This window comes from Schistocerca gregaria, chromosome 4, assembly GCF_023897955.1.
Source record: "Schistocerca gregaria isolate iqSchGreg1 chromosome 4, iqSchGreg1.2, whole genome shotgun sequence".
Lineage (NCBI taxonomy): Eukaryota > Metazoa > Arthropoda > Insecta > Orthoptera > Acrididae > Schistocerca > Schistocerca gregaria.
In genome coordinates, this window is record NC_064923.1 from 679,191,973 (window position 1) to 679,209,631 (window position 17,659).

General features: G+C 38.5%; 1 protein-coding gene across 3 annotated transcripts in view; it reads left to right on the top strand.

Annotated features, from left to right (window-relative positions):
* The window catches only part of LOC126365905 (glycerol kinase-like), a 145,526-nt gene that overhangs the window by 110,017 nt on the left and 17,850 nt on the right, over nt 1-17,659 (top strand). The window lies entirely within an intron of this gene.

Below are 17,659 nucleotides of genomic sequence, written 5' to 3' on the forward strand. Positions count from 1 at the left end.
TCTTTTCAGGGGTAGATTAGCCTCCGACTTAATTTTTGTGGATGACAGTGTGTGACCGCATCAAACAGAGCAGGTGGAGGAGCTTTGTAACAAGAGGAAATTTGACAAATGGACTGTCCTGACTATTCCCATGACCTAAATCCCATTGAGCATGTATGGGAATGCCTTGGGAGATGTATTGCAGGATGTCTACATGTGCCATAGACCATCCAGCAATTTTCAACCTTGGTGTGGAAGGAATGGAATGCACTAGCACAAGAATTCCTTACCAATCTTGTGGCCCGCATGGGAATATATTGCAGAGCATGCATGGCCCTATTAAGAACCATGTCCACTGACCATCAAGAATCGTGGCGACTTTTGTGTAATTACTGTCTTTGAAAAAAAGTGTCATTTCTGTTCATCTCATTCAGTATTTCTTTCAGTTACCAACTACACTACGTTGTAGCAGTTCTTTCTGTGCATGATCTAAGTTTTGTTAAGCTAAGTTACTTGGCAGTGACACATAATACAAAAGTTACTTTTGTCCTTAAGTTTTGTACCTCCTGTGAGGAGGCAGTGCCCTTTGATAGCTGACTTTGTTTGTTTGTTGCTTATTAGTGTGGCAGCTGTGCACCTCTTCTGTATAGTCCCCTGACCTACATAAATTTTCCAACAATTCTTCACTCTCAGTTTTCATAGTCTCAGTTTGTCTTCAGAGAGTTCATGAAAGTTTTGGTCTTTAGTGGCAGACAGAATGGTGGGCACTTGAGGAAATATATGAGGCATGTTCAGAAAATAAGTGTTCTTTGACCATAAAAGGCTATGGTTTTTTTGGACAGTTGACAACACTAGTGGTAGAGGGGGATCCCCTAACCAGAAAGAAAATTTCAGTAACACAGTAATACATAACACACGCTGTAGTGTCCAGGTGCGTGAAAGATGTCAATAAGAAATTCCACCAGCTGTGAGCCACATGCTGTGATCCATTTCCTACTCACAGAAGGAATAACACCTACCGAAATCCTTTCGCGAATAAAAACGGTGTAAGGTGAAGGTGTTATGAACAGAACGCGAATGTGTTCAAGTGATGTAGGGAGTTTAGTGGAGGCAGAACAAATGTTCATGATGAATAGAGGAGTGGAAAACCTTCCATTTTGACTGATGAGTTGGTGCAAAAAATCAAAGAAACTGTTTGTGAAGACCACCAAATAACAGTGAATGAAATTTCTGCAATGTTTTCCTTGACTCTCCAGAATTATCGTATATGAGACATTCACTTGGACGAAACTATCATGAACTTTTTACTGCATCTGAACTCACTCCACACAATCATCCATTTCACAATTGACAGTGAACAAAAAGAACCAGTTCCCATTGCTTAACATACCTTCCCCCACAGCCCCAGCGTAGCCTACAGATGCTGCAACTAGCAGCTTATTATCCTCTCTCTACTGAGGCCAGTTAGGGCACAATATGTGCTGGAAACCTATATATATGCCTATGTGTATTGTTTTCTACATGCTTGCATTCAGCTTTCATCTCCCATCTCAAGGAACCCAGAGCCCAGTACTAAACAGGGCTCATGTAATCCCCAACAATTTCATTAATGAAACTTCCTGGCAGATTAAAACTGTGTGCCGGACCGAGACTTCACATCTACATCTACATCTACATGACTACTCTGCAATTCACATTTAAGTGCTTGGCAGAGGGTTCATCGAATCACAATCATACTATCTCTCTACTATTCCACTCCTGAACAGTGAACGGGAAAAACGAACACCTAAACCTTTCTGTTCAAGCTCCGATTTCTCTTATTTTATTTTGATGATCATTCCTACCTATGTAGGTTGGGCTCAACAAAATATTTTCGCATTCGGAAGAGAAAGTTGGTGACTGAAATTTCGTAAAAAGGTCTCGCTGCGACGAAAAACGTCTTTGCTGTAATGACTTCCATCCCAACTCGTGTATCATATCTGCCACACTCTCTCCCCTATAACGTGATAATACAAAACGAGCTGCCCTTTTTTGCACCCTTTCGATGTCCTCCGTCAATCCCACCTGGTAAGGATCCCACACCGCGCAGCAATATTCTAACAGAGGACGAACGAGTGTAGTGTAAGCTGTCTCTTTAGTGGACTTGTTGCATCTGCTAAGTGTCCTGCCAATGAAACGCAACCTTTGGCTCGCCTTCCCAACAATATTATCTATGTGGTCCTTCCAACTGAAGTTGTTCGTAATTTTAACACCCAGGTACTTAGTTGAATTGACAGCCTTGAGAATTGTACTATTTATCGAGTAATCGAATTCCAACGGATTTCTTTTGGAACTCATGTGGATCATCTCACACTTTTCGTTATTTAGCGTCAACTGCCACCTGACACACCATACAGCAATCTTTTCTAAATCGCTTTGCAACTGATACTGGTCTTCGGATGACCTTACTAGACAGTAAATTACAGCATCATCTGCGAACAATCTAAGAGAACTGCTCAGATTGTCACCCAGGTCATTTATATAGATCAGGAACAGCAGAGGTCCCAGGACGCTTCCCTGGGGAACACCTGATATCACTTCAGTTTTACTCGATGATTTGCCGTCTATTACTACAAACTGCGACCTTCCTGACAGGAAATCACGAATCCAGTCGCACAACTGAGACGATACCCCATAGGTCCGCAGCTTGATTAGAAGTCGCTTGTGAGGAACGGTGTCAAAAGCTTTCCGGAAATCTAGAAATACGGAATCAACTTGAGATCCCCTGTCAATAGCGGCCATTACTTCGTGCGAATAAAGAGCTAGCTGCGTTGCACAAGAGCGATGTTTTCTGAAGCCATGCTGATTACGTGTCAATAGATCGTTCCCTTCGAGGTGATTCATAATGTTTGAATAGAGTATATGCTCCAAAACCCTACTGCAAACCGACGTCAATGATATAGGTCTGTAGTTAAATGGATTACTCCTACTACCCTTCTTGAACACTGGTGCGACCTGTGCAATTTTCCAATCTGTAGGTACAGATCTATTGGTGAGCGAGCGGTTGCATGTGAGTGCTAAGTTTGGAGCTATAGTATCAGCGTAATCTGAAAGGAACCTAATCGGTATACAATCTGGACCTGAAGACTTGCCCGTATCAAGCGATTTGAGTTGCTTCGCAACCCCTAAGGTATCTACTTCTAAGAAACTCATGCTAGCAGATGTTCGTGTTTCAAATTCTGGAATATTCCATTCGTCTTCCCTGGTGAAGGAATTTTGGAAAAGTGTGTTCAATAATTGCGCTTTAGCGGCACAGTCGTCGGTAACAGTACCATCGGCACTGCGCAGCGAAGGTATTGACTGTGTCTTCCCGCTTGTGTACTTTACATACGACCAGAATTTGTTCGGATTTTCTACCAAGTTTCGAGAGAATGTTTCGTTGTGGAACCTATTAAAGGCATCTCGCATCGAAGTACGTGCCAAATTTCGCGCGTCTGTAAATTTTAGCCCATCTTCGGGATTTCGCATTCTTCTGAACTTCGCATGCTTTTTCCGTTGCCTCTGCAACAGCGTTCGGACCTTTTTTGTGTACCACGGGGGATCCATTCCATCTCTTACCAATTTATGAGGTATGAATATCTCAATTGCTGTTGCTACTATATCTTTGAATTTGAGCCACATCTCGTCTACATTCGCATAGTCAGTTCGGAAGGAATGGAAATTGTCTTTTAGGAAGGCTTCTAGTGACACTTTATCCGCTTTTTTAAATAAACTCGGGACCTTTGCATTTCGTGGGCAAGTGCTCTACCAACTGAGCTACCCAAGCACGACTCACACCCCGTCCTCACAGCTTTACTTCTGCCAGTACCTCACCTCCTACCTGCAAAGGCAAAGGTCCCGAGTTTGAGTCTCGGTCCGGCACACAGTTTTAATCTTCCAGGAAGTTTCAAATCAGTGCACACTCCGCTGCAGAGTGAAAATCTCCTTCTGGAGACATCCCTCAGGCTGTGACTAAGCCATGTCTCCGAAATATCCTTTCTTTCAGGAGTGCTAGTTCTGCAAGGTTTGCAGGAGAGCATCTGTAAAGTTTGGAAAGTAGGAGGCGAGGTACTGGCAGAAGTAAAGCTGCGAGGACGGGACGTGAGTCATGCTTGGGTAGCTCAGTTGGTAGAGCACTTGCCCGCGAAAGGCAAAGGTCCCGAGTTCAAGTCTCGGTCTGGCACACAGTTTTAATCTGCCAGGAAGTTTCATATCAGCGCACACTCCGCAACAGAGTGAAAATCTCATTCTGGAATTTTATTGATTGATTTAAAGCACCTGCAGACAGTTTTTTCTTAGAATGATTATAACAACTGCCAGATCTGATGTACCTTGAAGCCAAAGGAGCCTGTGCCACATATTTCAGGAGAGAAGAGGAAAAATGTATAGCTAAGGCATTCATAAGAGGGACTTTCAATATGTAATGCAACACGCTTCTTTTTTTTCTCAGCCAGTTTTGGTTGAAAACACTTGGAATTTGTTTGTGGGATGTCATGGAATATTTCTGATTCAGCCTCTATAGCTTCATGAAGTTATGATAGGTGGCAGGATTATACGTAGTATTATTTTTATTTTATTTACACGTTAACTGAGGAGCAAATCTCCAAGTCATGGAACATGTGAGTACATGAAATTACAACATAAAAGTAATAACACACAAAAATAACATGTACCACACAGGACCACCCAGGACTGGAGCAACTGAACTACATTCTCCGCCAGGATTTCAACTACCTATCGTCAGGCGCTGAAATGAGTAATATCCTGCCCACTATCCTTCCTAACTCTCCCACAGTGGTATTCTGTCATCCACTGAATCTGCACAATATACTTGTCCATCCCTACACCACCCCTGCTCCCAACTCCTTGCCTCTTGGCACATAATCCTGTAATAGGTCTAGATGAAAGACCTGTCCTACACATCCCCCACCATCACCTACTCCAGTCCGATCAAAAACATCACCTATCCCACCAGAGCCAGGGCTGCCGGTGAAACCAGTCATGTGATGTACAAGCTCAGCTGCAACCACTGTGATGAATTCAATGTGGACATGACAACCAACAAGCTGTCTATCCGCATGAATGGCCATCGACAAACTGTGGCCAAGAAACAAATGGACCAGCCTGTTGCTGAGCATGCTGCCCAACATGCATCCTTTGTTTCAGTGACTGCTCCACAACATGTGCCATGTGGATCCTTTCTACCAACACCAGCTTTTCTGAATTGCACAAGTGGGAACTTTCCCTGCAATCTGCAATATACTCTACATTCCCATAACCTTCCTGGCCACAACCTTTGTTAGTCATTGTCCTCACCCATCCAGCCCCTTCCTATTCTCATTCCAGCACTACACAGCCCTCATTCCACCATCTGACTCAGATCCAGTACAAACATCACCTGTTTTACCTATATCAATAACAACTTTCTGACCAAGAGAAGAAATCATTAGTACACACTACATCAAAATTCTCATTACTCTCACATTCTGGTTTGTGATTAGTACCTACATCACTATAATCAAACTTAGTATCGCAAAAATTTTGATCAAAACATAAATGAGAAATCTGATGTTCCCTCAAAACATAAATGAGAAATCTGATGTTCCCTATGTTCAACTTCAGATACTTGTGCCACGTAATGTTATTATTGTCTGATTGTAAGTGTAAATTGGGGGTCCTGTGGTTGTGGTGTTTCCTTGCCCCAAAACTGTGGGCCTTGATTGAGGCGGACTGCCATTTCCTGAATAGTTACCTATATGATTGTTTCTCCTACTAAATTGCCCATGGTTATCCCTATTATTCCTATTCTGCTGGTGTTCAGGATTTCTGTCTCTATTACCATTTTGACCCTGATATAAATTAGCACTATATCTGTTTCTGTAGTTATTACCATTGTGATCTCCATCATTTCGATTATTATGGTACATGCTTCATTCTACTGCCCTATCCACCCTGTCAAAGTATCATAAAAATTGTTCAAGGCAATTGCCAGTTCTGTGTACTAAATCCCACCACAATTTTTCTGGTACTTTCCTTTTTTGTGCATCAATCAATGTCATTTGGTTTGTCAAGATTTGTTAATTTCTTGAGTTGACTCTTACACAACTCATACAGGATACTCTCCCTATTCAAATAATTTGGACCATTCAGAAATTCACTTTTAATTCTCCCCTGTTTAGCTTCTGACCAAACTTTATCTAAAAACTTTTTTCGAAACTTTGGTATGTTTCCCACTGAATTAAACTGAGATTTACCCAGACTGACTTCGCCTTCAAGACATCTTTTAACAAATTTAAACTTTTGGGAGTCATTCATGCCCAACACAAAAATATCTCTATCAATCAATCAATCAATCAAATTTTATTATCACGTAACATGTCTTATACAATCAAGGATTGCGACATAGGTGACTTGACAGTTTTTATACTACATACAGACTAATAAACTTAATTTTAGGTTATAATACATGTGTTGCTATACAGGTATTTTACACATTTGTCATAATAAAGTATTTTACACATTTGTCATAATACATATTGTGGTGATCTATACAATTATTTTTACATGGTTATCATTCAAGAATTCTTCTACCGTATAGTAGCATTTATTTTTTAGATATGTTTCCAAGTCTCCTTCAGTATATTTTAGAGGTGGGTCACATTTCCCCTTCCAGATAGTATTTGTAAATTTCATGCCCATATAATGTGGAGTTTTTTCATATAGTGTTAGTCTATGGGTAGGTAACATGTAACTTGCTCTATGCCTGGTCTCATACTGATGAAAGAAGCAGTTGCCTTCAAAAAGTTGTGGGTTTCTTTTTGTGAATATGAGAAGCTCATATATATATAAGCTAGGTATGGACATTAGATCTAGTTTCTCAAATATAGGTTTGCAGTGTTGTCTCCTTTTTGCTCCTACCATGGCTCGGATTATCTTTTTTTGTAGCCTAAAGGCTTTGAGCAGATTTGTTTTCTCAGACCCCCAAAAAATTATACTATACCTTATGACTGATACAAAATATGCATAATATACAGTTTTCTTTACAGCTAAATCAGTAATGCTATATAGGACATTCATGGCATATACGAGACTGTTCAGTCGACTTAGTATGCTGTCTACATGGTAACCCCACAGCATATTCTTATTCACTAGTACCCCAAGGAATTTGACACAGTTTGCAGTGTCCAATTTTTTGTCTTTGTATGTTATTTCATTTATACATTGAGCCGATTGTTTTGTGGTGAAATGAACAATTTCTGTTTTTGTAAGATTTAATTTCAAGCTGTTATTTTTGACCCATTTCTCCACTTCCCCAAGTGTTTGCTCAATACGATGGATTAAGTCTTTATCAGTTTTGCAGCATGCTATTGCTGTTGAGTCATCTGCGTAGAGGATGGTATCGGACTGAACCTGGCATGGCATATCATTAATATAATACAAAAATAGTAGAGGCCCTAATATAGAACCTTGCGGTACGCCTAACTGAGTGTGTTTCCAGCCAGAGACTAATTTTTTGTTACTGTTGTTTACAAGTACTCTTTGTTTCCTGTTTGCCAAGTATGACGACATCCAATTACGAGATTTTCCTTGAAAACCATAGTTTGTCAGTTTTTGGAGAAGCAGGTCATGATTTACCGTATCAAAAGCTTTGGTAAGATCACAGAAGATGCCCGATACACACAGCCTATCGTCAAGACATCTGCTAACTTTTGTGACCAGTTCGTTTATTGCCAGAGTTGTGCTGCAGCCTTTCCTGAAACCATACTGATTGCGTAAAATAATGCTGTGGGATGAATTGTAATTTTGCATCTGATCACATGCTGCTCTTTCAAATATTTTTGAAAAAATTGGTAATAGTGAGATAGGCCTATAGTTTCCCATTTCATCTTGTTTGCCTTTTTTATGAATTGGCCTTACTTCTGCATATTTTAATCGGTCTGGGAAACATCCTTCATCAAAAGACTGGTTGATTAAGAGGGAGAGTGGATGCGCAATACTATGACAGGCTATTTTTATTATTTTAGTGGGGACCTCATCCCAACCCACAGAGTTTAAATTTTTTAGGGACATTATGATTTTTATAACATCAGAGCTGGAAACATGGGAAAATTTAAAACCCGTGCAATTTTGCTCTGCAGCACTACCCTTTGTACTTGGTGGTGGATAATCACTAGTTTTATTACAATTTATGAAGAAGTCATTGAAGGATTCACAAATGGTACTGGGATCTGTAACAGCTCTACCATTTATCATTAGTTTTGAGGGGCATTTTTTCTCCATTTCATTGCCGACCTCACTTCTTATAACAGACCAAACAGCTTTTGATTTGTTTTTAGCATTTGAGATATAGCTATTATTTGCAATACGCTTTGCTAATTTAACTACTTTGTCAAATATTTTTTTGTATGTGCTTACGTATTTAAGAAATTCAGGACTTCGATTTACTTTTGCCTCCATATGCAGTTTCCTCTTTGTAGCACTAGACACTTTTATTCCTTTTGTTATCCATGATCTATTTTTAAGAGTCCTAGTCTGTACTGTTATAACAGGGAAACATTCATTGAATACACTCATGAATTCAGTTAAAAAGTTATTGTAGTTTTCATTTGTGGAAGTGTCTTTGCTGACTGACCACACAGTGGAGTTTAGTTTTTTAATAAATTCCTCTACATTTCCTTCACTAAAGCTCCTACATCTTTTTGTTGGGCAGGCTGGGTTTAGTTTTGATAGTGATACAAATAGTGCTGAATGGTCTGAGACTCCTAGATCTAGAATAAATTTTTCTTTTACACTGTAATTATAACTGCTAACAACATTATCTATACAAGTTGAAGAGGTTGCTGTAATTCTTGTGCATTGATCAAAATTTAGATTTAGCCCATATGTAGCTACCAGGTTCTTTAAATGTAAAGAAAATTTGTCATCAGTTCTTACATCAATGTTGAAATCAGCACATATAACTATTTTCTTATGCATTTTTCCTGTTTTTAATTTATATAACAATGTCTCAAATTTTTCTAGGAATACAGAACTTATGTGGTACCCAGGGGTGCGATATATACTGATGATTAGCATGTTATACTCTCTAAGTTCAATGCAACAACTCTCAAATGTATGTTCTTCATTTAAATAGCTAAAATTCTGTCTTATTTCATAGCCTATTGTGGAATGCACTAGTATGCAAGAGCCACCATACCCATTAGTCCTACAGAAGTAGGTAGCTAGTTTGTAACCTGTAAGTTTATTGAGGAGTTTGATATTTTCAGGTTCAAGCCAATGCTCATTTAGACATATTACCTTTACAGATTGTTTCATACTTTCTAACAAAATTTCTATATCATAAAGCTTGCTGATCATTCCTTCAGATAGACCTCTAATGTTCAAATGCATAATGAAATTACTACTGCAAACATTACCAGCTAAAGCATCTTTAAAACTAACTTTTTTACTACGTAATGGCACTTCCACATGCGTTTTCAGTACTTGCACTGAGTTTTTAATGTTGGGCCAAAGTCGGTTGGAATTGGCCCATTTCGCTAGTTTCCCTGCATGCTATCATTTAGGGCGATAACGTGTTTGTTTTCACAACTCCTTTCGCGCAATATTTCATCAACAGCTTTGTTTATATCTGATGCGAGTCTCATCTTACCAGATCGATTTAGGTGCTGTCCATGCTTTGTGAAGTAAGTTTTTTCATATATGCTGACGTCAAGTAGTCTTACGTTTTTGAATTTCGAACAGAAGTGTTTTAATTTTTGATTTGTTCGCCGAATTTCACTGTTTACACACGACCAGTCGGCCAGGTCAAATCTCATGGGTACATTAGTTACTATTACATTTGTAGTTGACAGCAGTTGCAGGATAACGAGCAGTTTTTTTATATATCCACTGGCTTCGTTACAGTAAACGTCGTTCGATCCCGCTATGAGAACAACAAAGTCACTTTTACTGGAACTGGCACATTCTGTTTCTACATTTCTAATCACGTTTCCAAACTTAGCCCCTGGCTTAACGATGGCAGACACTTTCACGATCTCTTTAGCACTGTTTGAGACATAGTTTGAGACATTACGTGCATGGCTGTCTCCGAATATTTTTACCTTGGCTCCATGTTGCATTCCTTTTTGTGTGGTAGTAGTATTGTTCTTGGCAGATTTCGTCTTTGTTTCTAAGCGTCCACTTCCACCCAGGTCCTCTTCTACTACTAATACACTGTTTTCTTCTGAAACGTCTCTTCCTGGATTTTTAGACACCGCACCTTCCTTGTTTACACGCGAGTTACAAGTTTCAGAACAGTTACTTTTGTTTACTTTTGAACGACGAGTATTATTATTCGTCAAAATGTTGTATTTGTGTTCCAATGCAGCACATTTCACTTGTAAAGCTTCAAGATCACTTTGTAACACTCTAATTATTGCATCTTTGTCTCTAATAATGTCAGTATACTTTTTCTCATACGTTTCCGTTACACATGCATTACACAACCATGAGTGGTCCACTTTTATCAGTTTTATGTTCATTTTGCAACAGTTTTCGTGAAACCACCACTTACAGCATTTGCATTGGATACCTTTCCTTACTTTTTTGTTGCACAGCCTACAATTATTACCACCTTTCACTTCATTATCATCACTTTTGTCGGAGCAATTTACATCTACTAGTCCGATCGGCGCCATCTTAGGCAAATACAGTGGTGTAGAAAATGGATGTAAATTGCCTGATGGAAAACTTTTGATAGGAATGTTGGATCACGCAGTACCATTGTTTGAATAAAGATTTTTATAAATACAGTTTTCCTGAACTACTGAAATATTTTAATCTAGAGCATTTACATTAGTTAGCATACTGTTTTCAACATTTAAATTTTTTTGATCTAAACCACTAAAGTTCTGTTCCATTTTTTCTGCGACGGCCTTCTGTTCAACTCTGACGTCATCAACATTCTTTGTTTTTTGTGGAGACTGGGTAACTAACTCATTTTTCAAAACAATAAATTTATAAAGACATTGACTGTTTCATTCACACTTTTTAATCCCTCTGACAACCCATTTTTTAGTTCTGAAAACTGATTACTAAGTCAGTCTATTTGGTATTGTACCCTGTCCATTTTACTATTGTTTTCAGTTCACATTTCCATTAACTAATAGTTGCCTGCACTAAATTTGCTATTGTTGTCTGTCTTCGTTTCCTCTAATTTTGCCAAAATCAACTGCAAAATATTGATTTTCATTGTTTCTTTGCTGACTACACTGTCACTCGGTTCAAACATGTCTTGGCTAGGTCCTACAGCTTTCACTTCATCACTGCTACCCTCACCTCTATTCATTTTCCTAGCGATCACATGAGTTCACCAAAAAAATTAATTTCACAAATACTTTGTACTTATCTTTCTTCTTATTGATGTCTCTCATTGTAGTTGTAAAGTCCTCTTTCAAATCGTCTGGTCTGTCATTGCTGATATTATCTCGTTACTGTTGATAAGACTTTGTTGGGCAGCTCTAGGTCTTCTTTTGTCGAGTGATTGGAGTTTCCGTATGTATGAAAACACTGTAAATTACACAAATCACAGTTCTTTCTACTTCTGCAACAGACAAGCCTTCATTATTGGTCAACTGATCCAGGCTGACGTCCACACTTGTAATCTTACCCTCCCACACATTACTGTTAAATTTTTTCTTAGCCTCTTCATTATTTTCAAAAGAAAAACTTTTTATGTATCTTCATTTTCTCGTCTTGTTGTTATCTGCAGTTCTTGAATCTAGGGATACATTCTTGACGCAGATTTTTTTTTTTAACTGAATAATTGATGAGGCTGAAATTTTGGTCTTTTGGTTCCTGTTGTCTCTTTCCATCAGAGGCATGCACGCTATCGTACTCCTTATATTCTTTGGTACTCTCAATATTCCAAAGAGTGTAAAAAGCAAAAGGGTTTACAAACTTTCTTGACAAAAGAAGAATGTCTACCAAGTTATATCATTATTTTATAAATGAGTCCAGAAATAAATTTAATAATTAGTGTTGGATTGTGCTGTTAATAATATGAATTTTAAGTATGCCAGATATTTTGTAATTTCGAAATTTCTAAAAGAAGAATAATTTTAGCTGTATTGATTGTAACAAATTGATTTGTTTTTATACATTTTTAGCCTGAAATGTAATACATCGCATACAGAATCGTATGAAATTCCTTTAGTGAAACAGCTGAGATAATTTTAGCCTATTCAAGATATAAAGTACTTTTTGGCATTGCCTATTTCTATAGAAAAGAAAAATGTCATGTTAGAAAAGGGTGTCTCATTACAAGTCCCACAGAGGATTGCGGGCATTGAAGTCCCCCAGTAGGAGGAAAGGTGGAGGCAGCTGTTCCACCAGCTCAGCCAGCTCGTAATATGGTATGGTTCTGTCTGGGTGTAGATGAATACTGCATTTACCTGAGTATAAGACGACCCTGATTGTGAGATGATGCCCTTTTTCAAGAGGGTTTTTGAGAAAAAAATTATTTTTAACTGATTCTGACTAATCAAAATTACAAACTGTTTTATTGACATAAAGCATCTGTCTGAAAAGTTTACATAATACCTATTCTAAAGTCATGCCATTTATTGATTGTCTACATTTTGATAATATAAAGAGAAATAAAATAAATGAAAAGAAATGGTTTACATTAATTTGCAGATCATTTTATTTTCTACATTTTCACTTAATAACCCTACATATGTGGTATTTCTATTTTTAATCATCATGGCAAAGCTGTGAAATTTATATCTTCATTGTCCCCATCATACGTCACCATCAGCGTTGGCAACATTGTAGCACAAAACTTATAAGTACACCATTGGCACCTATGGAGACTTTTATTGTTTCCTGCAGAAATGAAGACTCTTGTTGTGTACTTGTCCAAATTTAAAGTCAGTTTGATACTGACTACAAATAGACCCAGGCAAATTGCAGTTTAAACTTGATAGATGTGCCTAAAAAGCCAAAGTACACATGGTTGGCCAACACGGTGCAATTTGCTGCCTGCTCACTACTCCCCTCCCCGCACTCTTCTAGTTGTCAGCCAAGCTGATAGCACTATCCCCCCTCCCTCCAACCCTTCCACAGTGCTGAGCTTGAGCAACTGTGAAACTCTGACTGCAAATATCTTCCAGGTTGGAAGTCATATGTGCATGTGCTTGACCCTACTGAAGTCTGTCGAACCAAGTAATGTTTTCTGAAGAACAACATTTAAGCTTTTGAATGTTATCTTTTCTTAAAAATCAGCATAATTTTTTACACTGTATCCATATATGTCAGAATTTTTATTGCAAACATTTTCAAATACAACAAGAGTTTGTAAGTTGATAGTTTGTTGCTCTTTCACCCTGTGTTTCACAAAATTGTGAAATTGTAAGCAAACAGTATATTGTTGTAGTGGCTAGTTCATAGTTACTCGTGTATCCTTAGCACTTCCACTGCATGAGTCAGATGTCATGTGGTTGTTCTAGCAATGTCAACAATGTATTAAGCGCTGCGACATATCAGGAAATATGAAATCTGTTTGAAGGTGAGTATCATTTGCGCAGCCCTACCCTTCCAGATTCTTCAAAATTAATCTGCATGTTACCTCGGTAGCCAAAGCTTTATCTGTAGATGTAAGACAACCCCTGTATACTTTGTTAAACAACATAAAAATGTTAACCTAAGTAGCAGTAGTTTTATCTACAAATAAAAGATGTCACTGTATATTTCAAATGATGAATTGGGAAAAAAAATTGTGTCTTGTAATTGGGTAAATACACTATTACGTAGTCTTACCGTAACTGACAGGGAGACATGCACAGCCACAGCTTCTAACACAGTGGTTAGCGACATCTGCTCATTGAAACTATCTGAGTGAGCAGGGCATGTTAATGTGTGTTTTAGAATATGATTTGTTGTTGATAATAGGAGGGAGATGCAGTTCTGAGAACTGTCTCTCCTGAAATGCCACACCAACTGCATAGTAAGTGACCATTAATTCATGGAGTTCAGCTAGGTTGTGATGATTGCCATTACAGTTTCTTTGAAGGACCATCATATTGGGATTAGAGAAAGCAGTGAACAGAAAGCAGAAGTATAAATTACTTTGCTGCTGAGCCATGTTCCACCAGAATGTGTGTCTCTCCATCAGTGTTCATGAACTTGACTTCTGGGGTGATCGGGGTTGGATCATCCAGAGAAGCAGAATTTGGTTTAGCTTTTGATTTATCCTCATTGCCCCACTGATGGGCTGGTTACCACCAGTACTGTGGGTCGAGCCAGCAGATGTCCTTTCACTCAAGTGAAAAACTAGCACTAACATACCCCAAAAGTAGTCTTGTTGTTGCAGTGGGAGGATAGGTGTCCAAACCTCTGGCATCTAAAGCATCTCACAGGAGGAGGAAAATATGGCCTGATGTCACACCTATAAACCATGGACTTAACTTCCTCAGCTAACACATTTCCATCAAATATGTAATAAAACGGGACACCTGCAGTTGTCCTTTTGGAGTTATTTATTATATAGCTACCAGTTTCAGTGACTCAGTACAATTGCTTCTTGAGTCACTGAGGCTGGTAGTTATATAATAAATAACATTGAAAGGATGGCTACAGGTGTACGATTTTGTTACTTAAGTGAATAGCCAAAGGCTTTTAAACCTTCGATCAGAAGGATGGATGTACAAAAAATTTGCAGCTAAGGCTAGCATAAAAGTTCCAGTGTCCACCCTAGTCTCCTTCGGTACTCTCTGAATTCAATGAATAATATGGACTCCACATCACTCCAGGTTAGCACAGTGTTCTTCATCTGTCTGTACTGTAAGATCCTAATGGAAGATGACTCCTTGAATCCTCTTGAGTTTGTTTTGGGGAAAGATAGTAAGTGGTGGACCCTGAAGCTTTCACATGCCTGAAGTGCTTGTGATTGGTTGCATTCAATGTTTTGATCAACAAAGACCTGTTTCTTGTCTTCTCTGTTGCAGCAGATTTTCTGAACTGATCCTCAATATTTTCAACAATAAACAGTGGCTTTATTGTTGCAGAAAATTTTTCATCAGTTCTGGAGCATACCAAGAACTTTCCACCTCAATTACTCTTGCTTTTTACCTACTGAGATGACCGTGTTGGCATGGCCTCCGATATGGGTGACTCTGATCCATTTCATTGCATTTAATCTGCCCTCATATCATTTCCAAGTAGAGGCTGTTCACATGGGCAACTACCTCACCAAGGCAAAGGCAGTTGGTATAGTAGCTGTTGACTGAAGTCCTGATGTAAGATGAAATAAAAGAAGTTATTCAGATAGTTAAAGGAGACAAAAATTTGTGATGTTTAAAGCTTTCCTGGCATACTGATTGTCCCATAAAAACACAGGAGAACTGCTGGATATTAGTAACATCTTGCCACAATATTTCTGCGCAGAGTCTTCTGGCCATCTTCAGGTGAGTGCCACTGTAGTAGTACTGGCGAGAACGCGCTGGGCTCCGCTATTTAAAGCCGTACTGAGGTGACACTGCGCATGCACTCCTGAGCATGCCCGTTCATAACGGCTCTGTGCGCTGCGCCTCGTACCCTCCACTGTGAAAGCCTGGCGTATCAGTATCAGGTCGATTTCCATCTTTATGCAGATAACTACATTGACTACGAAGTTTCTCTAAAACAGGATTCCAAGCAGAGTTTAGCTGATAACTCGATTGATGAGAGTCTCATTGTCAGACAATCTTATTTCCACAGATTCATTGATAATCGAGCTCCAAAAGTTTGATGTATGGGCCAAAATTTTTGTGTCATTGTAATTCATGGAATGGTCTGTGGAAATACAATGTTCGGCGATTGCGGACTTGGTGGGTTGGAGAAGGCGAGTATGCCATTGGTGTTCCACAATGCGTTCCTGCACAGTTCGTGTTGTTTGCCCTATATATGATTTGCCGCATTCACACGGAATTTTGTAAACACCTGGTTTACACAGGCCCAGGTCGTCTTTAACGGATCCCACCATTGATGAAATTTTGGAAGGAGGGCGAAAGATGACCATTACCATTACCGGTTTCAAATTTGTGGTTTGGTTTGCTGACCAAATAGCAAAACTCATCTACTACTTTAAGTGTCTCATTTCCTAATCTAATTCCCTTAGCATCTTCTGATTTAATTCAACTACATTCCATTATCCTCATTTTAATTTTGTTGAATTCATCTTATCCTTTCAAAACACTGTTCATTCCATTCAGTTGCTCTTCCAAGCTCTTTGCTGTCTCTGACAGAATTACAATGTCATTGGCAACTGCAAAGTTTTTATTTCTTCTCCCTGAACTTTAATTCCTACTCCTTTTTCTTTGGTCTCCTTTACTGCTTGCTCAGTGTACACATTGAATAACATTGGGAATAGGCTACAACCCTGTCTCACTTACTTCTCCACCCCTGCTTCCCTTCCGTGCCTCTTGACTCTTATAACTGCCATCTGGTCTCAGTACAAGTTGCAAATAGCCTTTACATGAAATGTCCATCTGGTGCATTTGTATTAGCTATTTTATTGCAGTGAAATACATTCTCAAGAATGTTTGTATTTTCACACTCAAAAACGTTGCACTGTATTTTAAACCACTGTTGTTCAGTCACAAAACGAATTTTCAATGTGCACCACATATTTTGGTTTATAGCACATGAAAACAAGCACACAGTTTGCAAAGTACATCAATATCAAATATGTTACAATGCAGTCATACAAAGATGGTTTTTTTAAGGGGGGATGTAAATTACAGTTATGTTAAATGAAATGGCATTAATTGAAAGGGCATTAAATGCAAACAGAAACAATAGATACATAGGATTTTGTGATTTACAACACTATAAATTTATTTTATACAGCGACAGAGATACAAGTGTGGGCAAGAAGTGTGTGAATTCTTATGTCTTATTTGAACATTTATATTGTGCACAGAAGGTACTTTCTGGAAGATTTTCAGGAAAGGTGAGTTAGCCAATTCAGTCTTCTCATTAAGGATGTTATCAGGGGAAATATTTTTGGTGTATTCCTTCTAACATATTCATAGCGGCTCCTTTTTCTGCTAAATTTAATATTTTCATATTGCTTTCAGCGTTTTTAACTGAATGGTTTTCTTCTGTGATGTGGACTGCAAATGTAGATTTGTTCGTTTCCAAGTCTTAAGGTGTTTTTTTTACATAATCTCAAAACTTCCGCCTGTCTGATCAAAGTAGAATTTTGGGCATGAATCACATTGGAGCTTGTAAATTCTTTATTTACTGTAGGGGGCCTTGGAAAGATGTACATCATGGATCACATTTTTCTGTAATTTATTATTAGTAGAGAAACTAAATTAATATTTTTCTTTTTGAATAAGTTTGCAATTTGGTATGATATTGGGCCTATGTCTGATGACAAATTGTAAAAAATTCGAAATCGGTTATGGTACTTTTTGAATAAAGTAACCTGAAACCAATTTGTGGTCAGTTGCTGTACACCATCAAGAGGCCCACACTTCTGTGAACTTTAGAAAAGTGGAGGTCAGACCTTGAGAGGGAACCACAACAAATTAAATGAAAAAGATTGAAGGAAAGACAGTGAAATATGAGTTGAAAATGAGGGCATCCTAATAGTAGCTGAGTCACCAATGTGAAAGCTTCCCTAGCTACAAGACTCTTT